The sequence below is a fragment of the Triticum urartu genome, chromosome 6A, assembly GCF_056163025.1.
Source record: "Triticum urartu cultivar PI428250 chromosome 6A, HENAU_Tu73, whole genome shotgun sequence".
Classification (NCBI taxonomy): Eukaryota; Viridiplantae; Streptophyta; class Magnoliopsida; order Poales; family Poaceae; genus Triticum; species Triticum urartu.
The window spans coordinates 374,278,668-374,301,285 of NC_141878.1; the positions used below are offsets into that span (position 1 = coordinate 374,278,668).

At 52.5% G+C, this 22,618-nt stretch overlaps 1 pseudogene; it reads left to right on the forward strand.

Moving 5' to 3' along the window:
• Positions 1-8,159: 8,159 nt before the first annotated feature.
• Positions 8,160-8,795, forward strand: LOC147965306 (uncharacterized; annotated as a pseudogene).
• The last annotated feature ends 13,823 nt before the right edge of the window (positions 8,796-22,618 follow it).

The following is a 22,618-nucleotide window of genomic DNA, read 5'->3' on the forward strand; positions in this document are numbered from 1 at the left end:
TAGCACCCGGCTTCCACTTCCTCACTTCCTCCTTGGCGAGCTCCTGGCCGGTGCCCCAGGCGGCCTCTGGCTTCAGGCCGACGGCTGCTGCAGCCGGGCCTCATGGGTCTCACTGGAGGTCTCCGCAGCCGGGAGCCTGTCCCTGGCCCACGTTAGGCAGACGTTTGCCCGCGCGTGTGGCCTGAGCCATCGGTGCACCCTGCACTTCAAGTTCGACGGCGATGCCACCCTCTACGTGAGGGTGTTTGGGGAAGATGGTCGCCGCGCAAGGTGTTTCCCCGAGGGTGACGACCGCGAATGGGAACCCAGCTCCAGCGATGATGGAGAGGGCAGCGCTCGCGCGGCTGGCGGTGCTCAGGGTTCCTCAAGCTTCTCCGGTTCTTCTTCAGGCGGCGACTCTTCTAGCGGTGGCCGCGGTCAGCCTCCACGCCATCGTATCTACTCGGGAGGTGGTAGCGTGTCCGCCCGCTGTCGCGCCCTGGTGAAGCGCGAGAGGGAGTCTGCCTGAGCTCCAGAGGCAGCTCGGGTCTTCCCTGCGGGCCGGTGTGAGGCGAGCTGCACCTGATTTGTTCTTTCCTTTCCTTTTTCCTGCGTAAAAAAGACAGTAGTGTGGAGCCCCGCGGGGGCGTGTTTGGGTTATTACTCTTAATCATCGTTTTGCTTCCGTTATTGTACCTTCCGGCTACATGCCCGCATGTGGATAGTTCCCGGCCCCGGCCGTGGGGGGCGATCGACCCAGGCCCTGTGTTTGTGTCGCGGTGCCCGTGGGGCACGGACTGGAGGGGTGCTCCTGTAATGGGCCCAGGTCGCGAACCCTTTGAACGACTAGGATAGGAACACTCGCGAGGGCGCTCGGCTGCCCCCCCCCCCTCGCGAGGCCTTGCACAAGAGAAATCGAGGCAGGAGAGTGAAAAGTCAAAGAACCACAAGCCAAAGACGGCAACAACTTCAATAAAACTTCGAATGAGAAGGAACAAGCCAACTGCGGAAAGCAAATGAAAAGCCGCGTCCGGCACCTAATCTAGTCTTCGACGTCTTCTCACCAGCGCGGAGCTAAGTGCTGCCACTGGGCGTGGGAGGGAGCCCCAGGGCCTGAGGCCGGCGCTCCTGAGACTCCGGGGTGTGTACAGCCCCAACTCATTATTACGTGAGAGTGTCACGGGCGGCGAGCTTCACAAGCGTTGGCCTTCTTCACAGGCTCCGGGCCTTTTTCCAAAATGCGACAACTTCATAGGCATTCGCCTTCTTCACAGGCTCTGGGTCTTTTCCAAAACGCGATAGCTTCACAGGCATTCTCCTTCTTCACAGGCTCTGGGCCTTTTCCAAAACGCAATAGCTTCACAGGCATTTGCCTTCTTCACAGGCTCTGGGCCTTTTCCAAAACGCGATAGCTTCACAGGCATTCGCCTTCTTCACAGGCTCTGGGCCTTTTCCAAAACGTGATAGCTTCATAGGCATTCGCCTTCTTCACAGGCTCTGGGCCTTTTCCAAAACGCGATAGCTTCACAGGCATTTGCCTTCTTCATAGGCTCCGGGCCTATTTAGGGGTAAAACCTCCGGAGGTGCTGGATGTTCCATGCGTTCTGGACTGGCACCCCCTCCTGAGTCGCCAAGCGCGCGGAGCCGGGCCTGGAAACATGAACAACTTTGAACGGGCCCTCCCACATGGGAGAGAGCTTGTGCAGCCCCTCCCTGGAGAGAACCCGCCTGAGCACGAGGTCTCCTACCTCGAGAGTTCTAGGGCAGATGTTGCGGCAGTGATATCGCTGCAGTTCTTGTTGGTACCTCGCCGCTCGTAGCGCGGCTTCTCGGCGACGTTCCTCCCCCAACACGAGGTCCATCCCCCGCATGGCGTCCTGCTGCGCCTCATTGAATGCCAGGACCCGCGCGGAGCGACGTCTGACCTCGTGAGGGAGGACCGCTTCGGCTCCGTAGACCAGGAAGAACAAGGTCTCTCCAGTTGGCTTGGTCGCGGTTGTGCGGATGGACCACAACAAGGACTGAAGCTCGTCATACCAACCTCTGCCGCAGGCCTCTAGCTTCTTCTTTAACGTCCTGGTCTTGAGGCCCCTCAGGACCTCCGCGTTGGCTCGCTCGGCCTGGCCGTTGCTTCGGGGGTGCGCCATCGAAGCGTAGCATATCTGCATTCCATGGTTAGCACATTATGTTTTGAAGAGGTTACTGGTGAACTGCGAACCGTTGTCCGTGATGATGCGGTTCGGCACCCCGAACCGGCTCACGATGCCCTTGATGAACTTGACCGCGAAACCCGCGGGAATGGTGCGGACAGCCTCTACTTTAGCCCACTTGGTGAACTTGTCCACGGCGACGTAGAGGTAGCGGTAGCCCCCTGGCGCCCGAGGAAACGGGCCCAAGATGTCCAGCCCCCAGACTGCGAATGGCCACGAAAGGGGTATAGTCTGCAAGCCTCCTACTGGCTGACGGATCTGCTTGGCGTGGAACTGGCAGGCCTCACAAGCTTTCACTAGTTCGACGGCGTCATTGAGCGCGGTGGGCCAATAAAACCCACTGCGGAACGCCTTGCCGACGAGGGTCCGTGATGATGAATGACGTCCACAGTCTCCGCCGTGTATATCTTCCAGCAGTTCCTTCCCTTGCTCCCTAGAGATGCAGCGCAGGGATACATCGTTTGGTCGCTCCGGTAGAGCTCTCCATCCTTGATGCAGTATGCCGTGGCCTGGCGTGCCACTCGCTCCGCTTCCTCCTCCTTCTCCGGCAGGGTCCCTTGTGTTAAGTAACTCCGAAGCTCCACGATCCAACATCCCTCCTGAGGTTCCATCGTCAGGAGCAGGCGTGCTCCTGAGGCTGGGCCACAGTCCGGAGCTCCTGAGGTGGGTGGCTGGGGGAGCTCCTCCCGAGGCTGAGCCGTGTTTGATAATGACGGCAGGGCTGAGGGCTTGAAGAGCCGCTCCTCGAAAATGCCAGGCTCCTGAGGTAACCGCCTGGACGCCCGTTTGCGATGTCGTCGGCCTCCTGATTGGTGCCACGGGGCACATGCTGCAACTCCAACCCCCAGAACTGCTTCTCCATCCTGCGGACCTCCGCAAGGTAGCTTCCATGTGCTCATCCTTCGGCTCGTACACCTTGTTGGAGAAATTGACAAGGAGCTGTGAATCGCCCTTGATGGTGAGGCGTTTCACCCCCAGGGCAGCTGCGGCCTTCAAGCCCGCTATTAAACCTTCATACTCCGCTATGTTGTTGGAGACCTTTTCACCTTGCTGGAAACAGAGCTGCACAGCGTAACAGAGCTTGTCCTGAGTGGGCGATATAAGCACCGCCCTAGCCCCAGCGCCATGCCTGGAGAACGCCCCATCGAAGTACATGACCCAGCCTTCTGGCGCCTCGCTTCCCGGGGATAGGGACCGATCCTCGTCGGCCTTGAGGCCTGGCGCCTCCGTCCATTCTGCCACAAAATCCGCCAATGCTGCTCCCTTGATGACTTTGGTCGTGCTGAATTCGAGCTGAAATGCTTGCAGTTCTATGTTCCACTCAGCGACCCTTCCAGCTGAGTTAGGGCTCCTGAGCACTCTCTCCAGGGGGTATGACGAGACGACCTTGATGGGGTGACCCTAAAAATAGTGTCGCAGCTTGCGCGAGGCCACCAGTAGCGCGAGGAGGAGTTTCTGAGGCATGGGGTACCGTGCCCTTGCATCCCGCAACACCGTGCTGACGAAGTACACTGGGTGCTCAACGAGGTGGAGTGCGTCAGTGCTGGTGGCTCCCATGGGAGACCATGGCGCCTCTTGAGGCAATGAGGCCTCCTGAGACTGGCCATCTGGGAGAGGGGCCTCTTCCGCCTCCGGTGCGCCCCTCTGCGGCGGCTGATCCTCCTTAGCCGCGATGGCGGTTTCTGTGGGCCTTCCTTGTTCCTGTTCTGCCTTGTCCCGGGCTGCTGCCGCGGTTTTGATTCGACGCTCCTCTCTGACTGCCACCAAGGCTGCTTTGGCGGAGTAGGGAGTGGCGGCGAGGTAAAGCACCAGGGGCTCTTGAGGGCGCGGAGCCACCATGACCGATGGGCTGGTCAGGTATCTCTTGAGATCCTGGAACGCCTTGGCGGCCTCTTCAGTCCACTCGAAGGGCCCCTTTTTCTTCATTAGCTGGAAGAAGGGCAGCGCTCATTCCCCCAACTTGGAGATGAAGCGCCCAAGCGCGGTCACGCGCCCCGTGAGCTTCTGCATTTCTCTGAGGGTCTTTGGTGGGCTCATGTCTTCCACCGCCTTGACCTTTTCCGGGTTAGCCTCGATGCCTCGGTGGGACACGAGGAAACCCAAGAGCTTTCCCGAGGGGACTCCGAACAGACACTTCTCTGGGTTGAGCCGTAGGTTCACTGTGTTGAGGCTCGCGAAGGTTTCCTCCAGGTCTTGTATCAAGGTCCTGGCCTCCCGAGACTTTACCACAATGTCATCGACGTAAGCTTCAACATTCTTCCCGAGCTATGGGCCCAAGGTTATGTGCATCAGCTGCTGAAAGGTCGCCCCTACGTTACACAGCCCGAATGGCATGCATGTGTAGCAGTACACCCCACACGGGGTTAGGAAGGCTGTCTTCTCGACGTCTTCTACCTCCATCTTGTTCTGGTGATACCCAAAGAAGGCATCCAAGAAGCATAACAGGTCGCATTCCGTAGTGGAATCGACGATCTGGTCGATGCAGGGGAGCGGGAACGGATCTTGCGGATATGCTTTGTTGAGGTTGGTGAAGTCGACACACATGCGCTCCTTCCCTCCCTTCTTTGGCACAACGACAGGGTTGGCCAACCAATCCGGGTATCGGACCTCGCGAATGACCCCAGCGGCTTCTAATTTGCGGGTCTCTTGGATGATGAAGGCCTGCTTTTCTGTGGACAGCCGCCTGGCCTTCTGCTTCACAGGGCGCACGTTGGGGCACACGTTGAGGTGATGCTCGATTACACTCCTAGGGATCCCTGCCAACTGGTCAGGCTCCCAAGCGAATACCTTCTTGTTTGCGCGCAGGAACCTGACTAGGGCCTCCTACTGCTCGGGTTTGAGGTGGGCGCCTATGGTGAAAGTGGCGTTGGTGGACCCGTCCTCATCGACGAGTATCTTCTTGGTTTCTGCCTTGTCTTGGGTGAACAACTGTTTCTTCTTGGCGGGTGCAGCCCCCTTGGGCTCGGGGGTCTCCAAGTCGGCGGGCTGTGCCGACGCCGCCATCTTGAAGGCGAGCTTGAGCACTCGCAGCGCGTCCCTGGTGTCCCCGTGCACGGTGAGGACACTGCTGCTCCCGGGCATCTTCATGAGGTTGTACGCCGGGTGCGCCGCGGCCATGAACTGGGCCAGCGCTGGGTAGCCGAGGATGGCGTTGTAGGGGAGGCCGATGGGGGCGATGTCGAAGTCGACCAGCTCCGTGCGGAAGTTGTCGTAGGTGCCGAAGGTTACTGGGAGCCGGATCTGTCCCAAGGAGCTGGACGATCCGCCCCCAACGCCTAAGAAGGGCCGGCTGGGTTGCCGCCGTTCCAGGGGTATGCAGAGGAGGTTGAAGGCCTCGACCAAGAGCATGCTGAGGCCCGCACCGCCATCAATGAGGGTTCTGGTGACGGCCACCTGGCAGATGGTGGGGGTGCATAGCATGGGGAGCGCATCCGAGCAGGCCGAGTTGGAGGGGTGGTCCTCCGAGCTGAAGGTCAGACCGGTCTCGGGCGCCACCCGGTCCAGGGGAGCCCCCAGCCGCGTGGAAGCGGCGCTGACCCGACGGATGAACGGCTTGACATGGTGACTTGTAGGCGGCGCCTGGGAGCCGCCCAGGAGGGCCGCGACGACCGGGGGTGTTGGTGTAGCGCGATGGGCGGGGAAGAGGTTGCGGGGCTCTTCCCGAGAAGCCACGGAGGCTGCCGGCGGGTGGAGCAGCCATGTGCGCGGAGCGCCAGTGAGGGCCATGGCGAGCCAGTTGGCCACGACCCTATCGTCACCTCCGGCTTCGAGGAGGGCCTCCTCGCTCGCCAGCAAGAAGGCCAGCGGATCTGTCGCATCGCCGTAGCGCGGCGGCATCGTTGGTTTGAGCTTGTCCAGCCACCGTACCCGTTGCAGGGCTGGGGCCAGGGCTCAGAGCCCACTGGCCCCCATGCCGGCACCGGCGGCCGGAGCGGGCGACGCGCTACTCATCGCGAGGCAGGCCGTGGCGGTGGCGGAAGAGAAAACTCCGGTGCACCCCTACCTGGTGCGCCAAATGTCGGATTTCGGGTTCCGGCAGACCCTTGAGGTTCGAACACTGGGGTGCGCGCGGAGATCTCGCTTCCTACCTTCCTGCACCCCTCCGCCTCGCTAAGATCTAAACTATGGAAAGAATAACACGAGGGACACGAGGTTTATACTGGTTCGGGCCACCGTTGTGGTGTAATACCCTACTCCAGTGTGTGGTGTGGTGGATTGCCTCTTGGGCTAATGATGATGAACAATACAAGGAAGAACAGCCTCGCGAGGGTCTGTTCTTGGTTGGGGCGATGAACTGCTGGGAGGAGTTCAGCAAACTTTCTCTCTCTCTCGCTCTGATCGAACCCCTCTCTCAAGAACCTCCTCTCTAGAACCCCTTTGCTCTGTGGGTGGCTGGTCCTATTTATAGAGGCCCTGGTCCTCTTCCCAAATATCGAGTGGGAAGGGAGCCAACAATGGCGGGCTAATTTGAAGGGGGACATCTAGTACCAGCTACCCTGACAAAAGTAGTCTTCGCCTGCGCAAAGCTCTGGTGGTGACGCCGTCTTGGGCTCCACGATGACCTCCGTCTTGCAGTCCTCCCGGTCTTGGTCTTGTTGCACCGAAATGGCAACCTTTGCCTGATGCCTCGGTACTCCGCGGCTGCGCTTGCCCCCTTTGCAGCAAAGAGGAAAGGAGGACACTGCGCGGGCTGGCACCCGCCTGGCGCCCTTGGTCGTCATGGCTTGCGTCACGGGCACCTAATGAGGTACCCCGTCATGGCTTCCACCACCATCCGACGGCCTCGGCGCCGCGCCCACTAGAGGCCAGCACCACAAGCTCCTCGATCCTGGAAACCGAGGCGACCAGCGCCGCGCCCACTGGGTGGGTGTGGGGAGGCGGGACGGGCCCTCTGAAAAAGGCGATTCTGGACATTCAAGCCAAACTCCGTGCCAAGGCTGACGCTCTCAAGCTCTGCAACAAGGCGTTCCTGGAGTCGCGAGAGGTCGTCTAGGTATGCTTCTTGCTTCTTTGTTTTTAATTCTTGTATTGCTTCGTGTGGGCGCGCCAGCGCACCCACTGGGTGTAGCCCCTGAGTTGCGGGCCGGCTCCTGAGCAGGCGGCCCGGAACTCTAATTAGCGAGCTCCAAGCACTAATATATTTGCTGCAGGATTATCATAACCTCCGTGCGGCCGCCTTCAACTCCAGAGTCCGGGAGTTGGATCAACGTGCCGCCGACTTGTCGAACAGTCGGAGTAAGTCTTCTTCTTTCTCTGCGGGGGCGCGCTGGCGCACCCGTGGGCTGTAGTCCCCGAGATTCAGGCCGACTACTGAGTAGTCGGGCCGGATCTTCCTGGCAACTTCTTCTATCTTTGCTGATTGTTGTCGTCTCTTTATTTTTCTACTTCTTGCAGAAACCAAGGCCACCCTTCAACAGCAACTGGGCGAAGCCAACGCCATGCTTCATGTCAAGGAGGTGGACTGCGGCAAGCTAGCCGAAGAGCGCGACCGGCTGGTTGCACGACTGGCGGAGCAGGTGGAGCTTCTCCAAAGGGCCCAAAAGGAGGTGGAGGACAAGGAGGCGGGTCGTCTTGCTGAGTTCGAGATCGAACGCTCCGCCTGGACCGACAAGGAGGCGATGCTGTCGGCCGGCTTTGGCGAGATCGAGGACATGGTCGATGGTAAGCAGCTTTCTTTACTCTTCTTTGAAACTATCAGCCTCTGATCAAGCCAGCTTCTTTTTTTGTTTTGACTCTTTGCTTTTGGTCCTGGCAGACATCTTCACAGGTCACTCTGGAGCCTCCAACCAGGCTATCGAGGCCGACCGCGAAGGACGAAGGGCAGAAGGCGAGGAGATCGCCGCCAACCAGGCTATCGAGGCCGACCGCGAAGGACGAAGGGCAGAAGGCGAGGAGATCGCCGCCAATGCCCCTCGTACTCTTCGCGAGCAACTTCTCAGCATCCAGGATCGTCTTCGGCCGACTCATCGGATGTTGCGCCGCCTTCAGCGTGTCGGCGCCTAGGCCATCGCCGCCCTGTGGCCCGACATGCCGGCCCCGCGCACCCCAAGTCGGACTGCCGACTGGCTGGAGGTGGCGGCTGGCCGCCTTGAGGCGTGGAAGGGCTCCTCGGCCCGGGCCGGAGCACGTCGGGCCTTGGAGTTTGTCAAGGTGTGGTACCCTAGGCTAAATCTATCCCACTTGACCACATTCCGACAGGAAGCCCAGGAGGAGCTGGTGGCAGTGGAGGGCGAACTCGTCAAGCAGGCGGCAGCCATCGCTCACTACACCGACACCGGCATCTTCATCCCGGAGCTGGCCGAGAACGGCGCCGAGGCACCGCGAGAGTGGTTTGGGCTGAACCCCGAGGCGGGTGAGGACTCAGCCGAGGTGATCGACTCCAGCGACGAGGGAGAGGACGAGGAGGAGGAGGAGGAGGTCGAAGAGGAGCCGCCAGAGGTTGGAGCGGATGGCTAGCCTCAACTCAACCGCGCCTCCAGCAACGAGCCATGTCCGAGCGAGCCGGCCGCTACTGAAGGAGACCAAGCAGAGACCGACCAGCCGGCCGCTCGACCAGCTGGCGCCACCGACTCCACCGTTCCGCCGAACCCGCCTGCTGCTTCCTAGGCTAGCAATTTACTTTTATTTCTTCCTGCTTATTAGTCTCAACAAACTTTGTTAACTTCGCACAGTTCCACCCATGGGGTGTATTTCAAACTTATGTTGGATGTCGGCCAAGGGCCTTTTGATGTGTAAATATCTTATCTAAGTCCTATCTTCCCTTGCTTTCTGCTCTTTGGGCTTTTCCCTTTGCCGCCTTCCCTTGGTTGTCGTCCTGCCAGCCGAACAGTCGCTCTGCAGACTGTGGCTGGGTCAAGTACTTAGCCACTTTCGGGAGTCGGCTAGAGTTTTCTTGGCAAGTTAAGTAGAAACCGGCCGGTCGGCTGCTTTGACATCCGGTCGGCGAGGCGGGAAGCCGACTTGGAGTATGTTTATGCTTTGGGTTCTTAGCCATTTTTCATGTGGTCACCCTTTCTGCCTTAACTCCTGCCAACCGAACAGTCGCTCTGCGAGCTACGGCTTCTAGCAGGAGAAGGCTTGGGTTCCAACACATTACTTGTCCGGCTGCAGGAAGCATTTCATAGTACAAGGCGGTAAGTCCCCGGGTCGACTGGTCGAGCCCGGCGCTAGACGGATTAATGAAAATAACACAAACGACAGGCGTAATACTTGTCTTATAAATAAAGGAGGGTAGTCCCCGAGCTCTTCTCGAGGGACCCGGAGTCTTCGTATTTAATACAAAAGTCGGTGAGATGCATACTACTTTTTAACTGTAAAACCTTCGAAGGAGATTCGCATTCCATGGACGCTCCGTCTCCCTGCTGGAGTCGTCTCTTTTGATGCTCGAGGCTTCTGAGTGTCGATGAGGTAGTAGGAGTCGTTGCCTAACACATTGCTGATGAAGAAGGGGCCTTCCCAAGGTGCTGAGAGCTTGTGCTGGCCGACTGTGCGCTGGATCAGCCGGAGCACAAGGTCTCCTTCTTGAAAAGATCTTGCCTTGACCTTTTGGTTGTAGTATCGGTGCAGACTCTGCTGGTAGATGGTGGACCGGCTGAGTGCCAACAGCCGGCCCTCTTCCAGCAGATTGATGCCGTCTTGTCGTGCTTCTTCTGCCTCCTCTTCGGTGTACATGGTGACTCGAGGGGCGTCAAATTCTATGTCCGTCGGGATGACGGCTTCGGCACCGTAGATGAGGAAGAAAGGGGTTGCGCGCAGACTCCAGAGGACGGCTGGTAGCTCGTCGAGCCAGCAGCCGGCTGAACGCTCTAGAGGCTCAAACAGTCGGGGCTTGATGCCGGATAAAATAAGGCCGTTTGCTTGCTCCACCTGGCCGTTTGACTGTGGATGAGCAACAGACGCTAGGTCCAGTCGGATGCCCTACGTCGCGCAGAAACGGGCCAAGGCACCTTTGGCAAAGTTTGTACCATTGTCAGTGATGATGTTGTGTCGTATGCCGTACCGGATGGTGATGTCGGAGATGAAAGTCACAACAGCCGGACCATTCAATTTCTTGATCGGTTTTGCTTCTATCCACTTGGTGAACTTGTCCACTGCAACAAGCAGATGAGTCAGGCCACCTCATGCTGTTTTGAATGGTCCCACCATGTCCAGGCCCCAGACAGCAAAGGGCCAGGCAATGGGGATAGTCTTGAGTGCAGAAGCCTGCTGATGTGGCTTCGAGCGGAACTTCTGGCACCCTTTGCATTTCTGGACCGAGTCTTTGGCATCTTCTAGAGCAGTCGGCCAGAAAAAACCATGGCGAAAAGCTTTGGCAACAAGTGCCCTTGAAGCCGTGTGGTGACCACACTCGCCTTGATGGATATCTTTGAGGATTGCTTGGCCTTGCTCCGGCTCCACGCAGCGCTAGTAAACACTAGTGCGCTGCGCCTCACAAGTTCTCTGTTGACGATTGTGTATGCTGCTGCCCGACGTTGCCCCTGTCGGGCCGAGATCTCATCAGTCAACAGTTTTTTGTTTACCAAGAAATTGAGGATGGGGTGGGCCCACAAAGGTGCTGCAATTTCTTCGATTGCCAGGACTGCAACTTGCACGAGGGTGGTCGGGCTGGGAGGCGGTGGGTTGGAGTCGGTCGTCGCTTGGTGAATTGATGAAGTCCCCGGGCCGACTGCCGCAGTCCCCGGGCCGGGCTCTGAGGTCCCAGGGCCAGGTGCGACTGCTGTAGTCCCCGGGCAGCCTGCCGAAGTTCTCGTGCCGGCTGCTGGGGCTCTTAAGTCGGATCCGACTGCTTTGGGAGGAGCTGGCACAAAGATGGAATCTGACTCAGGTGATGGCTTGATGGACGGTTTGAGGAGTCGTTGCAATGCGACGCCGGTTGGTATTGCTTGCTGATAACCCACAAGTATAGGGGATAGCAACAGTTTTCGAGGGTAGAGTATTCAACCCAAATTTAATGATTCTACACAAGGGGAGCCAAAGAATATTCTCAAGTATTAGCAACTGAGTTGTTAATTCAACCACACCTGGAAACTTAATATCTGCAGCAAAGTGTTTAGTAGCAAAGTAATATGATAGTAGTGGTAACGGTAGCAAAAGTAATGTTTTTGGTATTTTGTAGTGATGATAGCAATAGCAATGGAAAAGTAAATAAGCGAAGAACAATATATGGAAAGCTCGTAGGCAATGGATCAGTGATGGAGAATTATGCCGGATGCGGTGCATCATGTAAAAATCATAACCTAGGGTGACACATAACTAGCTCCAGTTCATCAATGTAATGTAGGCATGTATTCCGAATATAGTCATACGTGCTTATGGAAAAGAACTTGCATGACATCTTTTGTCCTACCCTCCCGTGGCAGCGGGGTCCTAATGGAAACTAAGGGATATTAAGGCCTCCTTTTAATAGAGTACCGGACCAAAGCATTAACACATAGTGAATAAATGAACACCTCAAACTACAGTCATCACCGGTAAGTATCCCGATTATTGTCACTTCGGGGTTAACGGATCATAACACATAATAGGTGACTATAGACTTGCGAGATAGGATCAAGAACTCTCATATATTGATGAAAACATAATAGGTTCAGATCTGAAATCATGGCACTCGGGCCCTAGTGACAAGCATTAACCATAGCAAAGTCATAGCAACATCAATCTTAGAACATAGTGGATACTAGGTGTGACGCCCTCAATTCAATCGTACACTAATCATACACGCAAATGTTTACGATCAAGATCAAGGACTCACGGGAGGATATCACAACACAACACTAGACACAAATTAAAATAATACAAGCTTTATATTACAAGCCAGGGGCCTCGAAGGCTCGAATACATAAGCTTGAAAACACAAGAGTTAGCGGAAGCAACAATATCTGAGTACAGACATAAGTTAGACAAGTTTTGCCTTAAGAAGGCTAGCACAAAAGAAAGATTGATCGAAAAGGCAAGGCCTCCTGCCTGGGAGCCTCCTAACTACTCCAAGTCGTCAGCGGTCGTCACGTAGTAGTTGGCACTCTCGGGGTAGAAGTATTCATCAGTGGTGTCGTCTGGCTCCTGGGATCCGTCATCTGGTCGCATCAACGGGTATGGGGGAAAAGAGGTAGCAAAGCAACCGTGAGTACTCATCCAAAGTACTCGCAAGACTTACATCAGATCTAAACTAAGTATGCATCTGTATCAAAGGGATGGGTTGTATATGTGGAATAAACTGCAGGATGCCCGAAGGGAAGGGGAAAGCCTAGCCTATCAAAGACTAGCATCTTCTGGAAACCACCATCTTGCAGCAACAGGAGGGAGTAGAGTAGCATAAAGTAAAGTAGCAGTAGTGTTATCAACCTCGGCCAGAGATCCTTTCTCGACTCCCTGCGAGAAAGCAATCCTAGAGCCATACTATCCAGTTATCATCACAATCCAATTCTCATCACCATCCGTTTCTCATCACCAATATCCAGTTCTAGTTGTATCGATCGGGATACAACTCCAAGTGTCCGTTACCATAGGACAGGCTATCGATAGATGTTTTCTTCCCTGCAGGGGTGCACCAACTTCCCACCATGCTCGATTAACTCCGGCCGGACACACTTTCCTGGGTCATGCCCGGCCTCGGAAGATCAACACATCGTAGCCCTTCCTAGGCACAACAGAGAGGTCAGCACGCCGGTCTAAATCCTATGGCGCAGGGGTCTGGGCCCATCGCCCTTTGCACACGTGCACATTGCGAACGCGGCCGGAAGCAGAACTAGCCCCCTTAATACAAGAGCAGGCTTACGGTCCAATCCGGCGCGTGCCGCTCAGTCGCTGACGTCACGAAGGCTTCAGATGATACCACGATGTTGAGTGCCCATAATTGTCCCCGCGTAGATGGTTAGTGCGTATAGGCCAGAGGCCCCTTGGATCAAATATCCAAATCGTAGTGGATTAGGAACGCGCGGTAACGAGCAGAAACTCACGATCGATGTGACCCCGTCGCCCCGTCTCGAGTACTTGCGGCAAGGGCTAAGAATGCCCGGCCACGCCTCGTAAGTATCTCGCGGGCAGCTTCCAGGTCAACCCGACTCCACATCACTTGCTATTAAGCTCGCACGGGTACCCCTCAGGGACGACCCGTCTTTAGTAACATGGCTCAGTGTAAAGTCATAGTAACCATAGTAACTGTGTGTCTAACACCAAGGGGAAAACCCGAGGAATAACCCCCGGTGAATCCCACTCGATGTTATCATCAAGGTGAACGTAAGAGGATCCACCCTCGAGGTTCACACTTGAGGGGTTGCACGACAGAGCGGTAACGGAAGTGGTTAAGGAGGAAATCACCCTCGATGACCTCGACCGTATAGCTACACTACGGAGATCTCATCAGGAGTGATGTATGAGGTTCACCCTTGGCACTCGATAATAACTCTGTAGTGTCGTACAACTAAGGGGGTGATGTGCGGTGTCGGGGCCTGGACGTCGATCACGTTGATCGAGTCATCGAACATAAAGCGAGGAACTGGGACAAGCTGGGGGGTCACTGAGGGATCACTAACCAACCTATACTAAGCAGTTTAGGATAAGCAGGTAAGGTATGGAAGCAGGTAACAAAAACAGGCTATGCATCAGAGTAGGATCATACAGAAAGCAGTAGCAGTTCTAATGCAAGCATGAGAGGGAAAGAAATGGGCGATATCGGAATGCGCAAGGGGGGGTTTGCATGCCTGGTTGCTCTGGCAAGGAGGGCGGTCATCATCGACGCAGGTGATCACAAGGGCAGCATCGGTCTCGGGACCTACCGGAGAGAAGAGGGGGAAGAAACAATAAATATAAAGAAAACATTGCACCACAAAGCATAACATGGCAATAAGATGTGCCGGGTGTGACCTAACGCGGTAGGAGGTGATACCGGCGAAGGGGGGTAACATCCGGGAAAGTATCCCTGGTGTTTCGCGTTTTCGAACAGATGAACCGGAGGGGGAAAGTTGTGTGTTCGCTATGCTAGGGATGCGTGGCGGACGAACGGGCTGCGTATCCGGGTTCGTCTCGTTGTTCTGAGCAACTTTCATGTACAAAGTTTTTCCATCCGAGCTACGATTTATTTTATAAGAATTCTAAAGTTTAAAGGATTTTTTTCAATTTATTTAATTTGAATTATAAACAGTGAAATGGTTTTTTAACTCAGCAAGGGGCTAGCCACACTCAATGACATGTGGGGTCAAGGAGCTAGGTTGACTCAGTCAACACTTTTACTAGTCAACCAATGAACAGTGCATTGGGCCATACTTGTCATTGGCACAAACTATTAATTAGGCTTTTAAAAAAAAGAGGCCACATGTCATCCCTACATAGACTATTATAGCCACTAATTAACACCTAGTAGTACTAATCTAAGCAAGTGTCTGCCACTACTCAGGCCACATGCACGAGGCGCACACACACAACACACACAAGTTAGTAGGCTAGGAGTTATTAACATAAGATGCCATTTTGTGATTTTTTTAGGATTTAAACTATTCATCAAAAGGATTTGGTCTAGTCGGATAAAATAAAGTTTGTCAAGTATACATTCTCCTCATATTTTTCTTAGCCTTTTTGACGGTTGTTTAACCACTGATTAGGGACAGTTTAGAGGGTTAGTCATTGCAGGAAAAAAAAAGCTAGCTAGTAGCATCTACAGTAGCAATCAACAGCAGCAACATAACTTCAGCAGAGTAGCGGCAACAAAGTAGCAGTAGCAACTACAGACAGTGGTAGTAGTAAGAAGAAGCAGCTGCTGGGATTAGGAGCAGTAGAAGGGAGTAGCATCAGCGGTGGCACGAGCAGCAGCAAAGCAGTCCACGCGCGCATCAGGCGGTGAGGAGCAGCCGAACGCAGTAGCATCGCCAGCAGCAGGCACGCGGGCGTGGGCGCACGTGCACGCGCAGCTGGCGCGCGGGCGGGGAGCGACGAGCGCGAGCGGGCAGGTCCTTGGTGCGGCCGGTGCACGCGCCGACAGCGCGGGGGCGAGGCCAGGAAGCCGGAGGCGCGCGAGAGTGCGGCCATGGGCACGGCGGCCGCGAGCTCGCCCGGAGCTCGGGCATGGTGATGCAACGGCCTACGACGAAAGATTCGACGGTGGGAAAGGGGGAATCGGTGTAGGGGCTCACATTGGTACGGCTGGGGAGGTCAGTGAGGCCGGGGGAGCACCGGAGGCGGCGGATTGAGTGGCGAGGTCCGGCAGGGCAGAGGTTGAAGACGGCGTCGACGAGCTTGATGCGGAGGCGCTGGGCTCCAGCGGGCGGCCTCAGGCAACGGAGACGACCGTGGTGGAGCCCCTGGTCACCTTGGCGCGGCTCCGGGTGGATGCAGTGGGCGACAACGACGGTGGCACGACGATGTCAGTGGCGGACGAGCTCGAGATTGAGCGAGAGGGCGAGAGGCAAGGGGGAAAGTGTCCTAGGGTTTCCAGCGAGAGGGAGGCGGGGCCCTTGTAGGCAAGGGGGGAGGCTATGGATGGCCTCCATGCAAGGCACGGCGCGGCCATGGCATGCCGATGGGTGCCACGACCCCCCTGCCTCCCTGTAGCAGGAGGTTGGGGATGGCAGGGGTGGGCTGGACCTGTTTTTGCTGCTAGCTAGGCCAAGGCCTAGTGGGACAGGTGGTGGACTGTAGGTTTAGGTCCATAGGGAAAAGAGGGGGGATTTTCTTCCTTTTTTTAAAAGTGCTAGTGTTTCCTATTTAGTTTAGATAGTAATTGATTATTGTCGGAGCTCAAACTATGCACAAAAATGCTATGCAATATTCTAGGGCTGCACAAAAGTTTTCAAGGCATTTGTAAAGGTTGAGAAGATTTGATTAATTGAAAAGGCCAATTTAAAAGCCTTTGGACCACTTATTGAAATCCTAGGAAATTATTTGTGAGTCAATTTAAGTTGGATTCAACTTGACAAAGCTTAGGAGAATTTATAGAATATTGTGAACATATTAGCTTTACTGTTTGTAGAATTATGATTTGATTTGGCCATAGAATTTGGATTTGAGTTCGGTTTGAAGCAAAGTGAGTATTATCAAAATAATTATGATGACATAGCATCATTAGGCATGAGATTACTGTAGCATGACACTGGGGGTGTTACAAGTCTCCTCCACTACAAGAAATCTCGTCCCGAGATTTAAGTGGGGAAGTAAAGAGTAACTTCAGAGAACTGACCCTTAAAGGGTTTATTATCTAGTGAACAATTCAGGGAATGATGCAGAAGTATCTCTCGGGCTGAAACTTAATAACGTCAAGAGCAAAGTATGACGGTACAATAAGAAGTTACAACCGAATGGACAAACAATTGATACCTGAATAGAGTGTGAGAAATGGGTTCAGAGCATCGGGAATAGATCATCTCTCGGAAGGTGGCTCGTGACATTATATTAAGCCAAGTGTAAAGAATATTTCGGCATCAAGGTTGTACAGGAGAGTCAGGTTTCGATCCTGTGGAACTGTGGGTTATGGGCCCACCATGTGGGTTAAAAGAAGGAAAGGCACTATTCATTTTGAACGGTCATGATAGCAAGGCATGTCAGAGGGTAGCCTGCCAGTTATGTCAGCAACAATCATCGGTACCAAGGGCGAGGGACGAAGAGAACCATTCTCCTGCTCGTTGAACGAGGCAGACCAATAGGCAAAGTTCTCGTCCATCGGTGGCTACCGGAAAGTCGTCCACAATAGTAACAGGGTCTTACTGACAGTTTGTACAACGAGGTATTTACATAAGCAGGGAAATAATTCTGCTTATATCATATAGATCACCAGAAAGGTCAAACAAACCAATGGAAAGGAAAATGTGATCATCAGGTTAAGCAGAACAATGGAAAGGAAAACTTTGTTTAAACACATATTTCAGGGGTATATCCTTCCCAAGGACAAGCAGAGCATGATATCCATGACAGGATAGAAGTACAGAACCATTTAGGTAAGGGGGGAGAAAATTCCTGACATTACCCATACAACGGTGTTTGGATAATGGATAAAGAAAATTTAGTATCGTGCTTCAAATGTTCTCATTGGAGATCGGATCACCACAGACATGCTTCGAGATAGCATTAACATGGTTTCAAGCAAAGGTCAGACTTTGGATACACCAAGGATCCATCGGGAACAACTTAGAAAATAAGTCATACAATTTTAGTAGGGAAAAGATAAGAGTGTGTCCGACGGGTTCAACCACAATCCATCGGCATGCCAAAAAGGATGTATTTCGGAAATTATATGAACAAGTTTGTGTTGGGGAAGGCAAGAATGTTGTCGATGATAACATAAATCATCGAGGGGAAGGATTGTATTTCCCCTCATTAATTTGTTTGATATCCTGAAAAAGCTCAGAATGTTGATGATGATCACGACACATTTGTCGAGAGATTCCATGAAGATGTAATTGATCGGCAATGACATCCAGTCAAAGGAATGATGAAGCGAAAGGTTATTGGAACCATGAGTACGACACAAACTCGAAATTAAGCTTGCTGTTCAAGGCGAATGATAAGATGAGGAAGATCGACGTAAGCTTAGCTCATCGTCGGAAGTTTCTCCGGGCATAAGGACCAGGTAGCACAGTTAAAAAGTTGACATGATAAAAATATAGCCGTTCAGGCTAGGAATGACGCGGTGGGGTATAAAGCTTCCCAGTATCAAGTACTAGGTGTAATCCCAGAAGGTAAATCGGAGTAGAGGTTGGGCGGGGAATGATTTGCAGAGGATAAGTAATTGTAACTTACCCAGTAAATGGGATCAAGGAGGAAATATGGTTGGGACCATAACTACAAGGGATCCAATTCACGATACTGGAAGAATTATTCATATGATTAAATATCCTTGCAAGAAGCTTTCATGATAAGTCCCACACCATGTCCGTGGGCATGAACACAAGGTTCAGGGTCGACTCCCACTTCTACAATGCATAACATTTCATTTTACTTCTTGCTCTTGATGAAGTTGTAGTATTGAAAATTTTATCTGACAAAAAGCTAGTAGAGCATAATCCGCATAACTTTTGAGTTCACGCGGATTAGGGAAGGCATAGGTTCAACCCATCGGGGCATCTTAGGAACATAGATCACAAATTTCAAGAATAATAACACAAGCTCGGTAGTAGAGCATGCTTGCGAAAGCGGAGGATACAATTTACTAGAAGCATTATGTATCCGAGGAAAAGGCTACAAGGTTACTGAATGTGGAGGACGTTGTCGGATAAAATCCGAAAAAGGGGTCTGGTGGTCCACAAGGGATCTGATGTGAGCATCAGTACTCAACCAGAGGAAGAAAGAATGCAAGGAGATCAGATTATATAAACAACTGACTAACTCAAAGCCCAATTGCAAAGGAATTATGACTTCCAAGAGAAGGGATCATAAGCAATGCTCTGATTAGGGATGGATAGGTAGAATAGCCTTAGGGGTACAATCGATGGCGATTTGATTGATCGAGATTCAGCACATGTTAAAATGACATCTGAGTCGGAAGGATGAATTCTAGCATCTGATTGAGGATTGCGAGCATTCGCAACATATTGTATCAACGGACTCAAAATGATAATGACAAAAGATGACAATAAGATTACTAGACTTATGGTATTTACCATAATGCAAGCAAGCAAGAAATTCAAGAACAATAGGTTGTTGAGGATTTTCACAAGAACGAATAGGATTTCGAAGATTTTTTGTGAAACACTCAAACAACTGGGGATGAAGAATCTTCGGTAATAGAGAGGAATTATTCATAGGGGTATTCAGATGACAAGGAACTGCAAGGCGGTAAGCTCAAAGGATCCTCGGAACAAAGGAGAGCAGTTCAGGGCATCTGGTAATAACAAGATCAGTGGGATAGAATGTAAGATTGGCAAGTGTGTGTAGTTATCCATGAGGATATTTCGGTGGTAGGGAATTGCAAGGCAACAGGCACAAAGTCTCGACAGAATATCGTAGAGTAACTTCGGAATCTTCTGATGCAGCAATCGATCATCTGAAATAAGGGGCTCTCCGGGCGGATGTGATCACGAGATCCTAATGTTTGAGTTAGTAAAATCATTTAACCCGAATAGAAGCCAGATCAGAGTCCTAGAGTATAGACGAGGAATAAAAGATCCTAATACCACCCAAATGGCGATGTGGGCCCATAAGACACACAGCCATGTTAGTAAAAGTTTTCGTAGTGACTAGACTCAACTTCGGCCAAGGAGTTGGAAAGGGGGCTACCTACAGGCAGTCGGCTCTGATACCAACTTGTGACGCCCTCAATTCAATCGTACACTAATCATACACGCAAATGTGTACGATCAATATCAAGGACTCACGGGAGGATATCACAACACAACTCTAGACACAAATTAAAATAATACAAGCTTTATATTACAAGCCAGGGGCCTCGAAGGCTTGAATACATAAGCTCGAAAACACAAGAGTCAGCGGAAGCAACAATATCTGAGTACAGACATAAGTTAGACAAGTTTTGCCTTAAGAAGGCTAGCATAAAAGAAACATTGATCAAAAAGGCAAGGCCTCCTGCCTAGGAGCCTCCTAACTACTCCAAGTCGTCAGTAGTCGTCACATAGTAGTTGGCACTCTCGGGGTAGAAGTATTCATCAGTGGTGTCGTCTGGCTCCTGGGATCCATCATCTGGTCGCATCAACGGGTATGGGGGAAAAGAGGTAGCAAAGCAACCGTGAGTACTCATCCAAAGTACTCGCAAGACTTACATCAGATCTAAACTAAGTATGTATCTGTATCAAAGGGATGGGTTGTATCTATGGAATAAACTGCAGGATGCCAGAAGGGAAGGGGGAAGCCTAGCCTATCGAAGACTAGCATCTTCTGGAAACCACCATCTTGCAGCAATAGGAGGGAGTAGAGTAGCATAAAGTAAAGTAGTAGTAGTGTAATCAACCTCGGCCAGAGATCCTTTCTCGACTCCCTGCGAGAAAGCAATCCCAGAGCCATACTATCCAGTTATCATCACAATCCAATTCTCATCACCATCCGTTTCTCATCACAAATATCCAGTTCTAGTTGTATCGATTGGGATACAACTCCAAGTGTCCGTTACCGTAGGACAGGCTATCGATAGATGTTTTCTTCCCTGCAGGGGTGCACCAACTTACCCACCACGCTCGATTAACTCCGGCCGGACACACTTTCCTGGGTCATGCCCGGCCTCGGAAGATCAACACGTCGCAGCCCTACCTAGGCACAACAGAGAGGTCAGCACGCCGGTCTAAATCCTATGGCGCAGGGGTCTGGGCCCATCGCCCTTTGCACACCTGCACGTTGCGAACGCGGCCGGAAGCAGAACTAGCCTTGTTATTACAAGAGCAGGCTTACGGTCCAATCCGGCGCGCGCCGCTCAGTCGCTGACGTCACGAAGGCTTCGGCTGATACCACGATGTCGAGTGCCCATAACTGTCCCCGCGTAGATGGTTAGTGCATATAGGCCAGAGGCCCCTTGGATCAAATATCCAAATCGTAGTGGATTAGGAACGCGCGATAACGAGCAGAGACTCACGATCGATGTGACCCCGTCGCCCCGTCTCGAGTACTTGTAGCAAGGGCTAAGAATGCCCGGCCACGCCTCGTAAGTATCTTGCGGGCACCTTCCAGGTCAACCCGACTCCACATCACTTGCTATTAAGCTCGCACGGGTACCCCTCAGGGACGACCCGTCTTTAGTAACATGGCTCAGTGTAAAGTCATAGTAACCATAGTAACTGTGTGTCTAACACCAAGGGGAAAACCCGAGGAATCACCCCCGGTGAATCCCACTCGATGTTATCATCAAGGTGAATGTAAGAGGATCCACCCTCGAGGTTCACACTTGAGGGGTTGCACGACAGAGTGGTAACGGAAGTGGTAAAGGAGGAAATCACCCTCGATGACCTCGACCGTATAGCTACACTACAGAGATCTCATCAGGAGTGATGTATGGGGTTCACCCTCGGCACTCGATAATAACTCTGTAGTGTCGTATAACTAAGGGGGTGATGTGCGGTGTCGGGGCCTGGACGTCGATCACATTGATCGAGTCATCGAACATAAAGCGAGGCAACTGGGACAAGCTGGGGGTCACTGAGGGATCACTAACCAACCTATACTAAGAAGTTTAGGATAAGCAGGTAAGGTATGAAAGCAGGTAACGAAAACAGGCTATGCATCAGAGTAGGATCATACAGAAAGCAGTAGCAGTTCTAATGCAAGCATGAGAGGGAAAGAAATGGGCGATATCGGAATACGCAAGGGGGGGTTTGCTTGCCTGGTTGCTCTGGCAAGGAGGGCGGTCGTCGTCGACGCAGGCGATCACAAGGGCAGCATCGGTCTCGGGATCTACCGGAGAGAAGAGGGGGAAGAAACAATAAATATAAAGCAAACATTGCACCACAAAGCATAACATGGCAATAAGATGTGTCGGGTGTGACCTAACGCGGTAGGAGGTGATACCGCCGAAGGGGGGGTAACATCCGGGAAAGTATCCCCGGTGTTTCGCGTTTTCGAATAGATGAACCGGAGGGGGAAAGTTGTGTGTTTGCTATGCTAGGGAAGCGTGGCGGACAAACGGGCTGCATATCCGGGTTCGTCTCGTTGTTCTGAGCAACTTTCATGTACAAAGTTTTTCCATCCGAGCTATAGTTTATTTTATAAGAATTCTAAAGTTTAAAGGATTTTTTTCAATTTATTTAATTTGAATTATAAACAGTGAAATGGTTTTTTAACTCAGCAAGGGGCTAGCCACACTCAATGACATGTGGGGTCAAGGAGCTGGGTTGACTCGGTCAACACTTTTACTAGTCAACCAATGAACAGTGCATTGGGCCCTACTTGTCATTGGCACAAACTATTAATTAGGATTTTAAATAAAAGAGGCCACATGTCATCTGTACATAGACTATTCTAGCCACTAGTTAACACCTAGTAGTACTAATCTAAGCAAGGGTCGGCCACTACTCTGGCCACATGCACGAGGCGCACACACACAACACACACAAGTTAGTAGGCTAGGAGTTATTAACATAAGATGCCATTTTGTGATTTTTGTAGGATTTATACTATTCATCAAAAGGATTTGGTCTAGTGGGATAAAATAAAGTTTGTCAAGTATACATTCTCCTCATATTTTTCTTAGCCTTTTTGACAGTTGTTTAACCACTGATTAGGGACAGTTTAGAGGGTTAGTCATTGCAGAAAAACAAAAGCTAACTAGTAGCATCTACAGTAGCAATCAACAGCAGCAACATAACTTCAGCAGAGTAGCGGCAACAGAGTAGCAGTAGCAACTAGCGATAGTGGCAGTAGTAAGAAGAAGCAGCGGCTGGGATTAGGAGCAGTAGCAGGGAGTAGCATCAGCGGCGGCACGAGCAGCAGCAAAGCAGTCCGCGCGCGCATCAAGCGGTGAGGAGCAGCCGAACGCAGTAGCATCGCCAGCAGCAGGCACGCGGGCG